The 18,023-nt window shown below is 47.8% G+C and overlaps 1 protein-coding gene across 4 annotated transcripts in view; it reads right to left on the bottom strand.

The window, feature by feature from the left end:
* Slc39a11 (solute carrier family 39, member 11) overlaps positions 1-18,023 on the bottom strand; it is a 421,148-nt gene that overhangs the window by 399,426 nt on the left and 3,699 nt on the right. The window lies entirely within an intron of this gene.

Raw genomic sequence — 18,023 nt, forward strand, 5'->3', positions numbered from 1 at the left:
CCCGCAGCAGGCAAAGGGGACCAGCAGAGCCTGTTTGCTTACACAGATCTGACCTCCTCTATGCGGCAGTGCACAAGCGATGCCTGCCGATCCTATTGGCTCCAGCTTCCCAAATGTGCAGTGTGAACACTGGGGTGGGTGGATAGGCAATGGCGACTGAGGTCTACGCCGCCTCCGCTATCCGCTCCAAGGGTGACTGTTCAACGAAGGGAAGTCACACTGGGTGAGGGTCAGGCTTTTCTGCCTGGCCGAAGAAATAAGGCAGGGGGATCCAAGCAGTTGCGGGGCGTGGTTGGGAAACCCGATTGCGGCTTCTGACGCGTGTGCGCGCAGCCTCTCAGGGGTAAGTGCCAACAGGCCCAGTGCTTGAGCTTCTAAGTAATGACTTGGACTCAGACACCTGTTTCTCATGCACATTTTTGCCAGCTTGAGAATAACCAATTCCCTGGCAAATGTTCTATCAAAGAGAACCTTTCCTTAAGAGTTTGTTTTCCCTCTGTGCTCGAATTCCTGGGAACAATGCCGTTGGCAGATCTCTTCGTTTCTTGTTTTTTTTTTCCCCCGTAGCAGCTCATGTAGGAATAGAATTCTACTTAAGGAGGACAATCTTCTGTAACTGCCGTCGCCTATTCGATTCAGCAACCACCGAGTTGAGGATACTGTCTCAAAGACAAAGACACTCCCCCACTTCACCCCCAACCCCTTCCTGCATTCAGAGGGGTTGAATACTGGTGGGTGATCCACTCGTTCTCCTAGAAACGTCTCGGGCTGTTCGTATCTGGACTACGCCTTGAAAACAGGGCTAAATATTAACCAAGCCCTAGCCAAACCCACTGGAAAGAGTTATTGATTCTCCTAACAATATAAAGCCATTAAAATGAAACTCAAGGGTCGGATCCCTTGCCCAGTGAGCACCTGCCTCCCATTGGACAGAGAGGAGGGGAAGGCACAGGCACAGGGACCGAGCTGACACAAGGGTAGGAGGCTGGCTTTCTTTTGCAACTCGCTCCTCCGGGACACAGGTGGGGAGGGGGAGGACCGGACTTCTTTGCTAGGATACCGGTCTTCAGGAGGGAGAACTGCTCACTTCTATTCCTGCTGCCGCCAGAACCAGAAGCAGAAAGGGAATGTCCTGGTTTACAAACACAACTGTCTGACCTTTCCACGAAGTCTGTTAAGAGATGTGATACAAGGGGCTGGAGGGATGGCTCAGGGGTCGAGCGCATCCGCTACTCTTCCAGAAGGCCTGGGTTCCAACCATGGTGGCTGAAACAATCGGAAACTTCCGTTTCAGAGGGTCTGATGCCCTCTTCTGGCTTCTGTGAGCAGTAGACACGTGTGCAAGTGAAACACCGAAATACATTAAAAAAAAATAAGAGTGGAGAGGGGATGATACAGGGGTTACTCATGGAGGAAATGCCATGCTGCGGCCTGCTCCGTCTGTTATACAACGACATGGACGCCAGTTGCCTAAGCAATGGAGAAGGTCCTTTGGCAATAGAAGTCACTGAAGAAAGCAACATGGAGGTCAACAGAGAGCCCAGCCCAGGGGCAGGTCTACCAAAGACCTTGCCAGCCTTACACACAGCTCCTCACAAAGAAGGATGCTGTGAAGGGTCAGGGCAGGGGCCCTACAGAGCAACTGCTAGTATCACAGAGGCAAAATCTACAATTAGCTGGCTGAGGCAACTGGCCATTGGTCACACTAGGGACAGCAGGGGACCAGCCATGGCCAACCTGATCAGTGATCCCCCAGCCTTATAGGCTGCTGTTCCCAGGTAAGGGAATAAGTTCGTTGCCAAGGAAGCTGATGTTTTTTCCCAAAGGTTTGCAGTCTCACATCGATAGTCTATTCAAATGATCTTCATACACCACGACAATGCTTAAATGTCTCAGGGGAGAGCGTTCACAGGGCCTCCAGTCCCCTCCATTTGTTCTTCCTCTTCCTTGTGACGTGTGTACACGCATGTACTAGTAACACTCTTACACATGGCTACTACATGGGATACACATAAATGGGTCAGGCCCATTTACTCATGTATGCGTATGTATTTGTCAGACAGACATGCGAGGTGTGTGTGTCAGATGCGGGTAGCATGTGTATGTACACACACTGTGTATATCCATTAGGGGAGACCTTCAGTGCAGACATTTCGATGGCGGCTTTCAGTGCAGGGAGGAGGTCACAGCTTGATCCAGCCATTTGGATTCTAGAACTACGTGGGTTGCAGTGACGGCTCAGTGAGCGGAGGCTGGCTGTACAAGCGAGAAGACCTGTGTGCTTGTACCCAGAAACTGCATAAGGCTGGACATGGTAGCACATGTCTACAGCACTCCTTCGGGGAGATGGGAGGTGGAAACAGGAGCATGCCCAGAAGCTTCTGGCAGCAACAAGGAACACAGCAAGCGACAAGAGACCCTGCCTCAAAAACCAGAGAGTGAGAACCAAGACCCAAGCTTGTCCACATAGAGCCACTGTGCCATGGTGTGTGCACGGCACCCCCAAGAACATGTGTGCGCACACACATACATACACACACTCACACACACGTATACATACTCACAAACATGCACACATACATATACACACACACTCACGAGCATGAACATATACACATATACACACAAACATGCATACATACACACACTCACACACGTATACATACTCACAAACATGCACACATACATATACACACACACTCATGAGCATGAACATATACATATACACATATACACACAAACATGCATACATACACACACTCACACACGTATACATACTCACAAACATGCACACATACATATACACACACACTCATGAGCATGAACATATACATATACACATATACACACAAACATGCACACATACACACACTCACACACGTATACATACTCACAAACATGCACACATACATATACACACACACTCATGAGCATGAACATATACATATACACATATACACACAAACATGCACACATACACACACACTCACATACATGTATACATACAAACATGCACACATACATATATGTATATACACACATATACACAAACATGCACACATACATATACACACAGAGAGAACTAGGAGTATTCAACAATTCTCCAATAAAGAGAGATACCTGGGAAGATGGCTGAGGCTGGAAGATAACATGAGCCATGGAGTTTGAAGCCAGCCAGGGGAGTATAGTAGACTACGGAGAAAGAATAGTACCATGGTCTAAGGAAGCCCAGATTCTTTTGGTAAAAGTCAATGTCTCTGTACTAGCACTGTCTTTGTCTGTCTGTCTGTCTCTTCAATTAATCATGTCAAAGTTCTTTTCTATATCTACCTCTTTCCACCAATCTTTCAAAACCATTTCTTCAAGCCAGGCATAATGGTGTACACGTGTAATCTCAGCACTGAGACAGAGGCAGAGACAGAAACATCATAAACTTGGGGCCAGGGCTGGAGAGATGGCTCTGTGGTTAAGAGCACTGTCTGCTCTTCCAGAAGTCCTGAGTTCAATTCCCAGCACCCACATAGTGGCTCACAACCATCTGTAATGGGATCCGATGCCCACTTCTGGTGCATCTGAAGACAGCTCTTATGTGCTCATATACATAAAATAAATCCTTAAAAAAATAAAAATAAAAAATAAAAGCTTGGGGCCAGCCTGAGCTACATAGTATCTGTCTTAAAACTAACAAAACAACATGAAAGTGTTCTTTAGAAGTGTAAATTTGTGTTTAAAAATAAATCTCGAACTGGAGAGATAGCTCAGTGGTTTAGACCACTGGCTGCTCTTGCCGAGGATCCAGTTCAGTTCCCAGCACCTACATAGTAGCTTATAGCAGTCTGTAACTACAGTCCTGGGAGTTCTGGTGCCCTCTTCAGGCCTCCACGGGAACTGCAAGTGCATGGCGCAGAAAACACACCCACAATTTAAAAAAAAAAAAAATCAAGTTAAAATCAAAGTATTTTTTAACGTTTTTCTTTTTAAGAATTCTAAGCCAGGTGGTGGTGGCACATGCCTTTGATCCCAGCACCTGGATTTAGAGGTGAGTTCAAGGCCAGCCTGGTTTACAGAGCAAGTTCCAGGACACCCAGGGCTACACAATGAAACCATGTGTTGGAAGAGAGAGAGAGAGAGAGAGAGAGAGAGAGAGAGAGAGAGAGAGAGAGAGAGGGAGAGAGGGAGAGAGAGAGAAACAGAGACAGACAGAGACAGAGACAGACAGAGACAGAGACAGACAGACAGACAGACAGAGACAGACAGACAGACAGACAGGAGGGAGGGAGGGAGGAAGGAATTCTACCATACCTCCAACTAGTGAGTGGCTCCATTCTCACGGCACACAGCTGGGATCATATTCCAAAGGGATAGAGCAGTGGAGAGTCTGAGTCCCGTGCCCGATGGTTCAGAGCCAGGGTCACCATTTCTCCATCCCTTCCTCCTTTTGGACTTTAAATGGCTCTGACATGAGTTTACTATGTAGCTGAGCAAGAGGAAAAGACCCTTAGAGCAAACAGCTAGTGAAGACTGGGCTCCCATCTGTTTCAAGATGGACCCGGAAACGCACTGGCTCAGTTAGCCATCGAAGTCCCAGGAGCCAAACCACTCCATCTGATGAATGGCCAAACCCAAGGGACAGTTCAACTGCCCCGAGGACCAGAAGCCCCCACCCTTCTCAGGCTTCTAACATGCCAAAAACATCTCGTTAACAAAGAAGTGCCTGAGGGGAGAGACGGCTCAGTGCCCGCATGAGAGCATGGACTCTGAACTCTGGCCCCTAGCATCCATGTCAAAGCCAGAGGCTGTAACTACAAGTCTATAATCCCAGTGTTGGAGAGGTGGAGACAGGAGGATCCCACAGGACTGATGGACGGCCAACCTAGCCATTTGATGATGAGTTATAGATTCGATGAGAACTGTTGTCTCAAAAAAAGAAGGTGGAGAAGGGCTGAAGAGAGAGCCCAGTAGTTAGGAACACCGGCTGCTCTTGCAGGGGACCTGAATCCACACGGAGGCTCACGACCATCTCTAACTCCAGCTCCATCAGATCCTGGCACCCTCTGTGGCCTCTGAAGACACCAGGCAAGCATGCAATCTACATAGATAAATGCCGACAAAATATTCATGCACATAGAGTTCTTTTTTTAGGTGGAAAGTAACTAAGGAAAACATCCAACATTGATCTCCAGCGTCCACACACATGTACACACACACCTGCACGCATGCATGTACACCCAACACCCACACATACACAAAACCACGGTGGGCAGAGTGTATAAATTGGCTTTTAAAACTTGCTTAAGGCTTGTTGGACTTACGTCGTGCGTGTTTCTCAGAATGCTTTCTCGTTTCTAATCCATCCATCACTCTGGCTGTCACAAAGTAACAGTGGCAGCCTTTTACAAAGAGGAGACCAGTCTTTGTCAAGAGGGACCGAACATTTTTACACACACACACACACACACACACACACACACACACACACACACACACACACTGCATGCCCTTTCCGGGGTTTACCACGGACATTACCCTCTGTCTTCTGAAGGTGGTAGGGATGCTGTCTTTGGAGTCACCACCCTTATTTGAAGACTGAATGCGGCCTCCCTTCACCTCCCATGCCCTGAGGATCTGAGGAAACCCAAGGCACCCAGGAGAAGCCTTTGTAGCAGCACAGGCTGCAGAAACAGCCCCAACTACATAATTGGTGGTTTCCATAGATATGCTGACAAAATTGCCATACCCTATCACTAGACTTATTTTTCTGTTCTTAAGATTGTTCTTATATGTTCTTATGTTTTTCAACATTCGTTTTCTTGCTGATCTGCCATCCCTGCCTGCCAGCTTTTAAATGGACAGCCCGGACCATGTCCCCCTCCTTCCCATGCATCTCCATTGCCTGTTTATAGTTTTCAGATACGTTGACCTCCAAATCTGCCATCAGAGTAATTATACAGCACTAATACGAAAAAAAGAGCAAAAGGCTAACCTCTCTCTCTCTCTCTCTCTCTCTCTCTCTCTCTCTCTCTCTCTCTCTCTCTCTCTCTCTCCCCTTTGTGACTTAATTTCCGAATGTGCCCTTTAGGAGGTACTTTCCAAGAAAATCGCATTCTCCAGCAAAGGAACTCAAGCTGGAGTCTGCTTATTAGGACTGCCATGGAAATCCTCTCCCCTGTTTCCACCGTCCCTCTGGAAGAGAGCTCACAATGCTCAGCAAAACCTGTTAGAATCTTACCAAATGTAACCATTCCTCCATCTCTGCTAGCTTGAACCAGAGATGGGCGATAGAACTTTGTCATGTGTTTGAAAACTCTCTGCCCACGGAAAGCCTAAGAATGGAAGGAAAAGGTGTGGAGGCCGGGGGTGGGGGGTGGGGGGGTGGGGATGTGACACGGGGGTGGGGGGCAAGGGGGAAAATGTTGAAAACGGACAGATACTTTCAGATCATGCTTGGTCCTTGGGGCTACATCAGATCCCCTCCAGATCATGTAGACAGTGCAGCCTGTTCAATGGAGAGCAGGTGACAGGAGGCATGATCTACAAGCACCACAATGTCAAGCAGGGACTTGGTGACAACCAAATGATAAGAAATGCTGAGAATTTGGAAAGTGGTCCAAGAAACAACTTGTTATCACCCCTTTTTCCTTTCTTTCAAATCTGAACCAATTACCAGCTGCTTAGATAGTCTTAATTACCAATTAGAGGCTGGGCTTAGGGACGTGGCCCTGGAATCCCAGCTACTCAGGAGGACAAGCCAGGAGGATCAGAAATCCAAGCCCTCCCTGGCTACATAGCAAGTTCAAAACCAGCCTGGGCAACTTAGCAAGACCCTGACTCAAAAAGTAGTCCGGGTGCTTTAATCCCAGCACTCAGGGAGACAGAGGCAGGCAGATCTCTGTTGAATTGGAGGCCAGCCTGGTCTACAGAGTGAGTCCCAGGCCAGCCAAGACTATAGTGAGATCTGACTCAAACATAAAAAGATAAATAAAACAACTTAATTCATTAACTAATTAAAAGAGCCTGGGGAGGGGCTGGGGATTTAGCTCAGTGGTAGAGCGCTTACCTAGGAAGCGCAAGGCCCTGGGTTCGGTCCCCAGCTCCGAAAAAAAAGAACCAAAAAAAAAAAAAAAAAAGAGCCTGGGGAGATGACACAGTTGTCCTAAAGAGGACCAGGATTTGGCTCCCAACAGCGTGCGAAGCTCACAACTGTGTACACTAAGCATGCAATGAAGACAGTGTTCATGCATATACACAGGCAAAACGCTTATATAAGTAAAACAAATATATCTTTCTTTAGCCAAACCCTGCACTAAGCACTCACATGCCTTATCTAACTCAATTCCCCAAAAAGCCTCATGTGCCCCTTCTACAAATGGGTAAATGAGGCACAGCAACGTTCTGTGGCTTCCCCAGAGCCTCAGTGTACCACGTCCCCACACGACACTTGTACCTGAAGGACTTGTGACCTTAGATGAGTACCTCCTAGAACTGCACTTCCTTATCTGCAGAACTGGGGATAACCTGTGCCTCACAGAATTTCGTAAAGATCAGACCAAAGAAAAATATTTTATAGTGGGGCAGCGGTGGTTTACACCTTTAATTCCAGTGCTCAGGAGGCAGAGGAGGTGCATCTCTAAGTTTGAGGCCAGCCTGGCCTACAGAGTGAGTTCCAGGACAGCCAGGGCTATAAAGAGAAACCCTGTCTTGGAAAAGAAGGAAGGAAGGAAGGAAGGAAGGAAGGAAGGAAGGAAGGAAGGAAGGAGGGAGGGAGGGACAAAGGAATGAAGGAATGAAGGGAGGAAGGAAAAAATTTAAAAATCTGTCAGAGAAGTGCCCAATAAATATTACATTCTCTTCGCCTTCGTTATAACGATTAACGGACTGGTTTTGAAGTAGGGTCTCACTATTTTGCCCAAGTTGATCTAAGACTTCTGGGGTCACGTGATCCTTCCACCTCAGCCTCTCAGGAAGCCAGACTACAGATGAATGTCATTAGACCTTTAGTTAAACAAAATAAAGCGAGATTGTCTCGGTCTTTACTTTCATTAACTTAATTTATGCATGTCACCAGTTTGCTTGCATGTGTGTATTACACCAGTGCGCATGCCCAGGGCCAGAAGAGGGTATCAAACCTCCTGGAACAGAAGTTATAGGTGGCTGTGAGCCACCATGTGGGTTCTGGGAACTGAACTCACGTCTTCAGGGAGAGCCACAAGTGCATTTAACCCCTGAGCTGTCTCTCCAGACCCTTTTTATCTCCTCGGTTGTGGGATCATGTCCAGCCTCTAGAGCTTGGTGCTAAGCCGAAAGAGAAGCACTTTTGTCTCTAGAGCTTGGTGCTAAGCCGAAAAAGAAGCACTTTTGTCTTGAGTCTGTCGTCTCCTGTGTCTGTCAGTCACGGGTCCAACAGAAACGGACAGTGCACTCAAGAGAAACGCATGCCACAACGGAAGGAACCGCGCTCACAGGAATGGGCGGCTGTAAAGGAGTCAGTGAGGGATAGTCCTGAAGACAAGGTGGACAGGTTGAGGCCCCAGCTCATCCCTGCACAAGCTCAGAAACCCCTGTTTGCTCTTTTTCCTCCAACCCCGCCCAAAGAAGAAAACTCTGGCCTGACGTCATCTCTACCTATTTCCGGGTTTCCGCGACCCACCCACGAGTGCTCACCCAGGGACCCGGCTTTTTTAAACTTTATATGAGCATAATCCCAGCTCATAGGTCATCACTGCCTATCCCAAACCCATAAAAACCCCCTGTTTAGCCCAGATGCAAGACTTCCCTGACCTCTGCCTATGATCGCAGTAAACTCGCTCCAGAGCTTCTTCTCCATAAACCTTCCCTTGTACTTCCTGTTTGGCTTCAGTAGATTCATTTTGTCTGCAGAGAACCCTATCAGAATCCTCAATCCTGAGGCGTAAGAGTGGAGGAGGAAATGATGTCACGAGAAGCCAGTGAGAGAAGCTGCCAGGAAGTGAGACAGTCTGCCACCAGGATCCCAGTGATTCCTTTGATCTCCCTTTGCAGGCCTCAACTGGAACCAGAGGGCAACTGAGACGATGAGGCAGCCTCAGGGGTACAGGGCAGTGAGGCACCACATATCGAATATGGCGAGAGGCGGAGGTAAGCACAGAATGCGTAGAACCGCCTCACGGTTGTCTCAGGCGCTGTTAGAATGGCAGGTGCAACACCAGCATGATCTCCAGCAAGAGAGGCTGAGGGTATAACCTGGGTGACAGAAAAGTACAGTCCCTGGGGGCCATGTTAAATCGGAAGGAAAAAACCAAGTCCGAAAGACAGTCCTCTGACCTCCACATGCACACCGTGGCAGTTTACATACATCAGCAATAATAAGATTTAATTTTGATATTTATGTGTATAAATCCTTGTCTGCATATGTGTGTGTATACCATACACATGCCTGGTGTCTGAGGGGGCCGGAAGAGGGTATCAGTTCCCTGGAACTAGAATTATATAGACAGTCGTAAGCTGCTATGTGTGTGCCGAGAACCAAACTCCACCCTCTGGAAGAGCAACCAGTGCTGTTAACCGCAGAGCTGTCCCTCTAGCCCCAGTCAATACATTTGTTTAAACGCCCTTCAAATGGTTGCGTTCTCTACAAGACCCTCTTGCAGTGGACCTGAGTTTGATTCTCAACACCCACATGGCCATGTGGGTAGATGGAAGGCGTACTGTAGGAACAGGAAGCTGAGGGTTCACATCTTGAACCACAAGCCCAAAGCGGAGAGAGGAGGGCCCTTTGCAAGCATGAGGCTTTGAACCCTCAAAGCCTGCCCCCAGTGACGTACTTCCTCCAGCGAGGCCACGCCTCCCTAGCCTCCCCAAAGAGCGCCACCTACCTGGACCAAAGTATTCAAAAGACTGAAACCCGGGCTAATATCTATCGTTATAATCACCATATTGAGCATAACTATTGTGGAGTATGAATATGTCAACAGACTCATACACAGCCCAGAAACTTGCAGACAAGCGATCCGAAGGTTCCCGGGTAGTCATGTCTTCCTAACTCTACAGAACATCCATAAGGGCAAAGGTGTCCCCATTTTGGGACAAAGACGCCAATGTTAGATTTGAATATAAATGAACTCATGGTACTGTTGGCCTTGTTAAAATCAGGAGGACATAGGCCCTAGCGGACAGCTACAACTGTTGTTCGGCTAAGTGGATGTGATGTGCCTGTCAAATTGCTTTCTGAACATGTTTATGCTTATCAGAGAGTGCTGCTGCCGTCAGTCGGGGTCTGAGGGGCTTCCTCCCGTAGCAGCTACTGCCAGCTCTCAACTGGTGAATGCTCGGCCTTAACTGTGTCTCAGTACCACCGTGTCCAAGGCTTACAGAAAGTCGAGGGAGACCAGAAGAAAATGTAAGCGCCGGATAAAGAGGTGGAGAGTCCGGAAACTCTTCCGAGCATGGAACCGTCAGAGCCCTGAGGAACGCACAGCAGTTGCTACTCATGTAACAACCCTGGTAGCAACAAGATTGAGTCCATCTTTCTGTTGGGGGGGGGGGGGTGCTGAATCGGGGAGGAGTCATGCAGCCCCGCCTCCTAGGCAGTTAACAGTCACTGGGGAAGTGAGAGACCTTTTTTTCCTCAGTGTGGTTAAGTGGTTCCTGCTCCCCTGAAGAGCCCCTCACTTGTACTCCTGAAAGCAACCCTGGTTAAATTCCCTGGGTCACCCAAAACAACCTCAACGTAGATGGGAGGTGGGGAGGATGGCTAATTGAGAAAGGGAAGGGATTGGTGGGAGAAGGAAGGGGTGGAGGGTAAGGAGGATGAATAGAACCGAAGCGAGGTGTCTACATGTATGAAAAGGGCATAGCAAAGCCCACCCATATACATCACCGTGTGCTGATGAGAAAACTACAAACAATAACAACAAAACATGTTTGGGGCTAGAGAAATGGCTCAGTGGTTAAGAACACAGGCTGTTCTTTCAGAGGATCCGGGTTCAATTCCCAGCACCCACATGGCAGCTCATTCCCGTGGGCAACTCCAGTAACAGTACTTTTAACACCCTCACACAGACATACATACAGGCAAAACAGCAACAAACAAAATAAAGATAATATATATACATACATATATGTGTGTCTTATAAAAACAATACAGATGAACTCAACATGAATTTTCACTCTCTCCTTTAGAAGTTAGAGTGAGAGGTAGCGTGACTATTTTCATAGATACATTTTTTAGCATGCCAAAAATCACTTACTAACAAAGTTAAATTGCTCTGGTATTCCCCAAATACTGGATGTCAATTATGTCCCAGAGGCTGTTCTAGAAGCTGGGATTTCAGGAAGACAAAAGACAGTGCAGTTCACTGCTCCTTGTGGTAGGAGACATTTGATTCCAAATATTCAAACTGACCTGTGAGGTAGTTCAGGTGAAGGCGCTGCTGCCAAGCCTGACACCCTGAGTTCTGCCCAGCACCCCACGAGGTGGAACTGAAGAGAACTGACTCCTGCAAGTTGTCCTCTGACTTCCATTTGCACAGACTGGCAGACAAATATCCCGTGTGTGTGTATGTGTGTATGTGTGTGTGTGTGTGTGTGTGTGTGTGTGTATACGTCTACATAGGTGTGTATGAATGTATTGTGTATATATGTGTAGGTGTCTATATGTTATGTGTATATATGTGTGTGTATGTCTGTGTCCACATGTATATATGTGTATATATGTGTATGTGTGAATGTCTGTGTCCATATATGTGTATGTGTATTGTGTATTTATGAGTGTATTTATGTATGTATGTCTATGTATGTGTGCATGTGTATGTATGTGTCTATAATGTGTGTATGTGTCTATATATGTGTATATATTATGTGTATATGTGTGTCTACATATGTGTGTATGAATGTGTCTATATGTGTATGTGTATATATGTATGTATGTGTGTATGTCTGTGTCCATATGTGTATGTGTATTGTGTATTTATGTGTGTATGTATGTGTGTATGTTTATGTATGTGTGCATGTGTACGTATATATATGTATGTGTCTATAATGTGTGTATGTGTCTATATATGTGTATATATGTATGTGTGTATGTGCGTATATGTGTATTATGTGTGTGTGCATATATGTGTATTATGTGTGTTTGTGTGTATATGTATATATATCTATATGTATGTGTATGTGTATGTGTGTGTGTTATATAAAATACACAAATAAATGACCTTTGAATTTGAGTGCAGCAGCAAATGCTACACTGAAAACACACAGGCAGTAAAGAGCAGTGGCTGAGGCTCCAGTCCCAGAGACCAACAACTGACTTACACATCAGCTCTGCTATTTCCTCATGATTGGGAGCAAATTAAAAACCTCCCTGCCCCAATTTCCTCCTCCATAAAGATAAGAAGCAGGATGAGCTCTGAGCACTGGTGGATAGAGGGAGCAGAGTAAGGAGGCTCGCACAGTGAAGCTCAGTCTGGTGGACAGAGGGAGCAGAGTAAGGAGGCTCGCACAGTGAAGCTTGGACCTGCAGTGGTCCAGGTGGCCTTCCCGGCCTGCGGTGATCTGGTAAAGGAACAGCAAGCATGAAGGCCTTAAGGAGGGACCAAGCCTCAGCTTACAGAACCAAAGGCCAGGGAGGCTGCTGATGGAGGGAGGAAGGAGGAGAAGGAAGGGGGAAGAGGAGGAGGAGGAGGACGGAGGAGGAAGCAGGAAGGGGATGGAGGAGGGAGGAGGAAATGAAGAAGGAAGGAGGAAGAGGAGGGAAGAGGAGGAGGGAGGAAGAGAAAAGAGAAGACTGCTCATGGGCTTTGAAGGTCGTCATCATTGCCTCTGACTAAAACAAAAGGATGGCCTGGTTTTGTGAAATAGATAGTCACGGCCTTAACCATTCAAAGAAATGAACGGAGAAGATCCGGCCAGCTTTTGCAGCAAGGAGCGGAAACTAAAGGGGGAACAGAGTAGAAACTGGCAGAATTGCAGGGTAACTCTGGTTCCACTGAGATGCCGGTGACTTGATTCACAGTGGTAAAGCAGAGATGAGAAAGAATGGGTCCGTGAGCCAGGGCTGGTGAGTGAACACTGGCTCTCCGCTTGGTTTGACCCACAGGCCCTACCGACTGGAACACAGCCACTCCCGGGCAAGCATCCACTGCCTACTGCTAGTTTTACATGGCTGTGGCTTTGACTGTGGCTGTGCCACAGAGACCACGGGAGCTGCTAAGTCCTTAGTTCAATCCCTAGCACCCCATGAAACGGGTTTGTTATGCGTGCCTATAACCCCATTGCACTAGAAGTAGAGGCAAGAGGATCACAAGTTCGAGGTCATCCTTGGCTACACAGTAAGTTTGTGACTGACCTGGACTCCATGAGACCCTAGCTCTAAAAAAGAAAACTACAACTTGGTAGATTTTGAGGTAGGACTCTGAGGCCATTCCCAAATGTTCTATTCTTTGTGCTGGGAAGTGAAGCTGGGGTGGAACGGGGCAAGAGAACAAGCCAAAGTCAGACCTAAGTGTTCCCTGCAGCAGCCAGCACACCGCCAGTCCACGTGCATGCACAGTCAACAAAAATGGAGGACAGAGGACCCGGGGAGCCCAGACATGCAGGCTCCTTCACCAGAGAGATGCTTGCCTAGCTGTTAGTGGAAGGTAATCTCTCAGGTACCTGCAAACAGCCAAGTCAATCACCAGCCCCTTCTACAAATGCCACCTCCAGCAGACACAGCTGATAAATGCTGCCACAAAGATAAAATGTCGGGACAGCAAGCATTGATCTCATTGGCATCTCCCACCGAGAGTAAACACCAAGCATCTGAATCCCATTGGGCACTTGTGTAGAATCCAGCTTCTGTGCAACCCAGCATAGCTTTCACTGACACGGTCTATCCTCTGCTTCCTCAACACACACACACACACACACACACACACACACACACACACACCTTTCCCTTTTCCCCTTCCTTCTTGCTTCCTTTAGCCACAGTTAAAATGCTGCTCTCCACTTCAAGTGAGCCTGTCTCTCTCCCTTACTATCTCCTGTCTGAGCATGAACAAGGTGTGAATGACTGCCGTTCCCTCCAACAGAAGGGGTGGGAGCACAGGTTCCACTTTCAGGTTTATGTATTGTACTGGCTGGTTGTGTGTGTCAACTCCACACAGGCTGGAGTTATCACAGAGGAAGGAGCTTCCCTTGAGGAAATGCCTCCATGAGACCCAGCTGTGAGGCATTTTCTCAATTAGTGATCAAGGGTGGGCGGGCCCAGCCCATTGTGGGTGGTGCCATCCCTGGGATGGTGGTCTTGGGTTCTAGAAGAGAGCAAGCTGAGCAAGCCAGGGGAGGCAAACCAGTAAGTAACATCCCTCCATGGCCTCTTCATCAGCTCCTGCTTCCTGACCTGCTTGAGTTCCAGTCCTGACTTCCTTTGGTGATGAACAGCAATGTGGAAGTGTGAGCTGAATAAACCCTTTCCTCCCCAACTTGCCTCTTGGCCATGATGTTTGTGCAGGAATAGAAACCCTAAGACATGGAGAAACCCTAAGACATGTATACCTGTGGAACATGGCCAACTCCCATCCAAGAGGAGTTTGGGATGGGTTGGAGCCGGATCGGGATGAGATCACTCTCTAGCAAACATCTTCCTGCATGCTTTTTCCTGTGCACGCCTTTATGTAGATGCCATGGCGTTATGTGACCTAAATGCATATTTCCAAAGCATCAGCTGGGTCATTTTGAATGAGAGCCAGAGTTCATGGGACCGTTTCCCAGGCACCTGGTCACAGACTGCCCCAAGAAGGAGACATGGTATCTGTGAAAAATCTGTTTAAAAAAAAAAAAAACACCTGTATTCATTTGCTTCCTGTGACTGTGACAAAATACCTGAGGCAAACAACTTATAAAGAGAAAAGGCGGGCTGGAGAGATGGCTCAGCGGTTAAGAGCACCCGACTGCTCTTCCAGAGGTTATGAGTTCAATTCCCAGCAACCACATGGTGGCTCACAACCATCTGTAAAGAGATCCGATGCCCTCTTCTGGTGTATCTGAAGACAGCTACAGTGTGTACTTATATATAATAAATAAATAAATCTTTAAAGAGAAAAGGGCTACTTCTTATCCAGTTTGAGTGATTGGTTGAACCCATTGCTGTGGGCCTGAAGTGAGGCAGCACATCATAGTGGGAGCACAGCACAATGGGAGCACATCACAGTGGGAGCATATCACAGTGGGAGCACATCATGATGGGAGCACATCATAGTGTGAGCACATCACGATGGGAGCACAGCACGGTGGGAGCACATCACAGTGGGAGCACATCACAGTGGGAGCACATTACGATGGGAGCACAGCACGGTGGGAGCACGATGGGAGCACATCACAGTGGGAGCACATCACGATGGGAGCACATCACAGTGGGAGCACATCACGATGGGAGTACAGCACGGTGGGAGCACATCACAGTGGGAGCACATCACGATGGGAGTACAGCACGGTGGGAGCACATCACAGTGAGAGCACATCATGATAGGAGCACAGCACAGTGGGAGCATGTAGCAGAAAATGGCACTCCCTTCATGGCCAGAAAAGCAAAGAGCAAGCAAGGAGGGGGCAGAGATCACATGCTCTCGATGACCTAAGAGCTCACATTAGACCCCACATCCCAGAAATACCACCCTAGGGACAAAACCTCTTGCCTTGGGGGACTCGAGGGGAACATTTGATGTCCAAAGCACAGCAAGATTCTTCTCCTTTAAGGATTACTCTGGTTAGTTTTCCATATGTCCGTTACAAAGGAAGAAGGGTGAGGACCGGAGAGTTGGATCAGCAATTTTGAACACTGGCTGCTCTCTCAGGACCCCTGGATTCTGTTCCCAGCATCCTACGGTGGCTCCCAATCCTCTGTATGCAACACTTGGAGGTTCTGGTGCCCTATTCTGGCCTCCATGGGCACTGCATGCGTATGGTGCACAGACATACATGCAGACAGAACACCCACATGCATAAAATAAAAATAGGTTGTTTTTTTATAAGTAAGGAAGAGCCAAGGAAGGTGGCACATGCCTATGATGTCAAGCTTTCAAGTGGCTGAGGCAAGAGGTCAACTTAGAGCTACACAGAGAAACCCTGTCCCCCTCCTACACAGACCCAAACGACAAAAACAGAAACACAAGCATGACTTCTCATACCCACAACCCTAGTGCTCTGGAGGCTAAAACAGGAATATTGCAATGGGTTTCAGACCAGCCTGGGCTACATGCTGAGCTCCAGGCCAGCCTGAAGGGAGATGTGAAACAAGCTAAGCCTTTCCCTTCAGTGTCCTCAGTGAGACAAGGGTACACATGGACAAGCCTAGAGAAAAACACGGTATGTCCCAGCTTGGAGAGGCAGCCCTCCCTCTAATGTCCCGATACTTGCCCAGCGAACATGGCTACGCCGTGCTCCCCAATCTGTCAATACAAACTCAGTGATCTCAGCTCAGGCAGGGTGAAGGGGACAGTGTGGGGACCGTGTGAAGGTTGGTCAGCTGAGTCATCTTGACGTTCTGAAATCTTTCTTTAAAGCTAATCGGGAGACTTGAGTAAAAGATAAGGGCTTCTAGAGTCGAGCTGACCGACAAGGCTCTGAAGACAAGAGTCCCTGTTTGCTTTTCTGTTGCTCAGATCAAACATTCCGACCAAAAACAACTTGGGGGACTATTTCATCTTCGGAGAGAGAATCTCTTGTTGTCTGTAGGGAAGCATTACCTGCCAATAAAAGGCCGATGGCCTATTAGCTGAGGCACGAAATAGGAGGTGGGAGTTCAGGTCGGAAGAGAGGAACTCTGGGATAGAGTCAGGTTTGGGAAGAGATTTGCCCCAAACTCTGAGGAGACAGACACCTGAAACTGAGAGGTGACCAGCCATGTGGCACTCATAGAATAGAATAAAGGGGTTAATTAGTTACAATCTATTTGAGGAACAAGCCCAAGCTTGTGGCCTAGGTATCTATTCATAAGTAATAAGTGTCGGAGTCATTATTTCAGAAACTGGGGCACGAGTGGGAGAGCCTGTAGTTAAAATCTCTCACTTCCGGATCACATCCTGTCACTGAGGGAAGTCAGGTCAGGAACGCAAGGAGGGAACCTGGTTCGGAGACCATGGAAGTAAGTTCCTTACTGGCTTGCTTACCTTTCTTATAGCACCCGAGCCCATCTGCCCAGGAGTGGCGCTACTCAGAGACCTGGGCCCTCATACAACAATTAGCAATCTTAAAAAGTGCCTCAGTCGGGGGTTGGGGATTTACCTCAGTGGTAGAGCGCTTGCCTAGCAAGTGCAAGGCCCTGGGTTCGGTCCCCAGCTCTGGAAAAAAAAAAAAAAGTGCCTCAGACACGCCCACAAGCCAATCCAAGAAAGGCAGTTTATTGGTCCGGCTGACAACTGACACTGTGACAGCAGGCTTGGCCATCGAGCAGCTTGATGACCTCAGCTAGGTTACTCGGTCCTATGGGACCTTAACTGTCTGTGATGCCCCCTCTGCATGGGGTCCTTGTGAGAACCAGAGAGGATAGATCCTAAAGGGTCTCTGATGCTCTAAATGGCAGCTAGGGCTACCGAGGAATGCCTATTAGATTTCAAGGGCTACAACTTAAAGGTTTAAGCTAGAAGGAGGAAGACCGATCCTACAAGTCAAACTGAAAGGACTGGAGAGATGGCACAGCCAGCGGTTGAGAGTGCTAACTGCTCTTATGGATGGACCGACGGACGACTGGAATTTGGTCTCCCGCTCAGTCTCCCGCGACTTCAACTCCAGGGGATCTTGAACCCTCTTCTGATCTCTGTAGGCACTGCATAAACATGCCCAGACACACAAACACACACACTCATTAATAATAATAATAATAGTAATACAATAGTAATTAATGATAACAATAATAAATTAAAATCAAAGCCTCATTCGGCACATACCTACATCTGGTCATAAACTGAAACTAAACTACGGCAGTACCCCTGAGCTTCCTACTAGCTTACGCACACAATCTCTATCCCCAACATCCCGGCACAGTGCCTGCTCTAGCTGCTTGGGGT

The sequence above is a fragment of the Rattus norvegicus genome, chromosome 10 (assembly GCF_036323735.1).
Source record: "Rattus norvegicus strain BN/NHsdMcwi chromosome 10, GRCr8, whole genome shotgun sequence".
Lineage (NCBI taxonomy): Eukaryota > Metazoa > Chordata > Mammalia > Rodentia > Muridae > Rattus > Rattus norvegicus.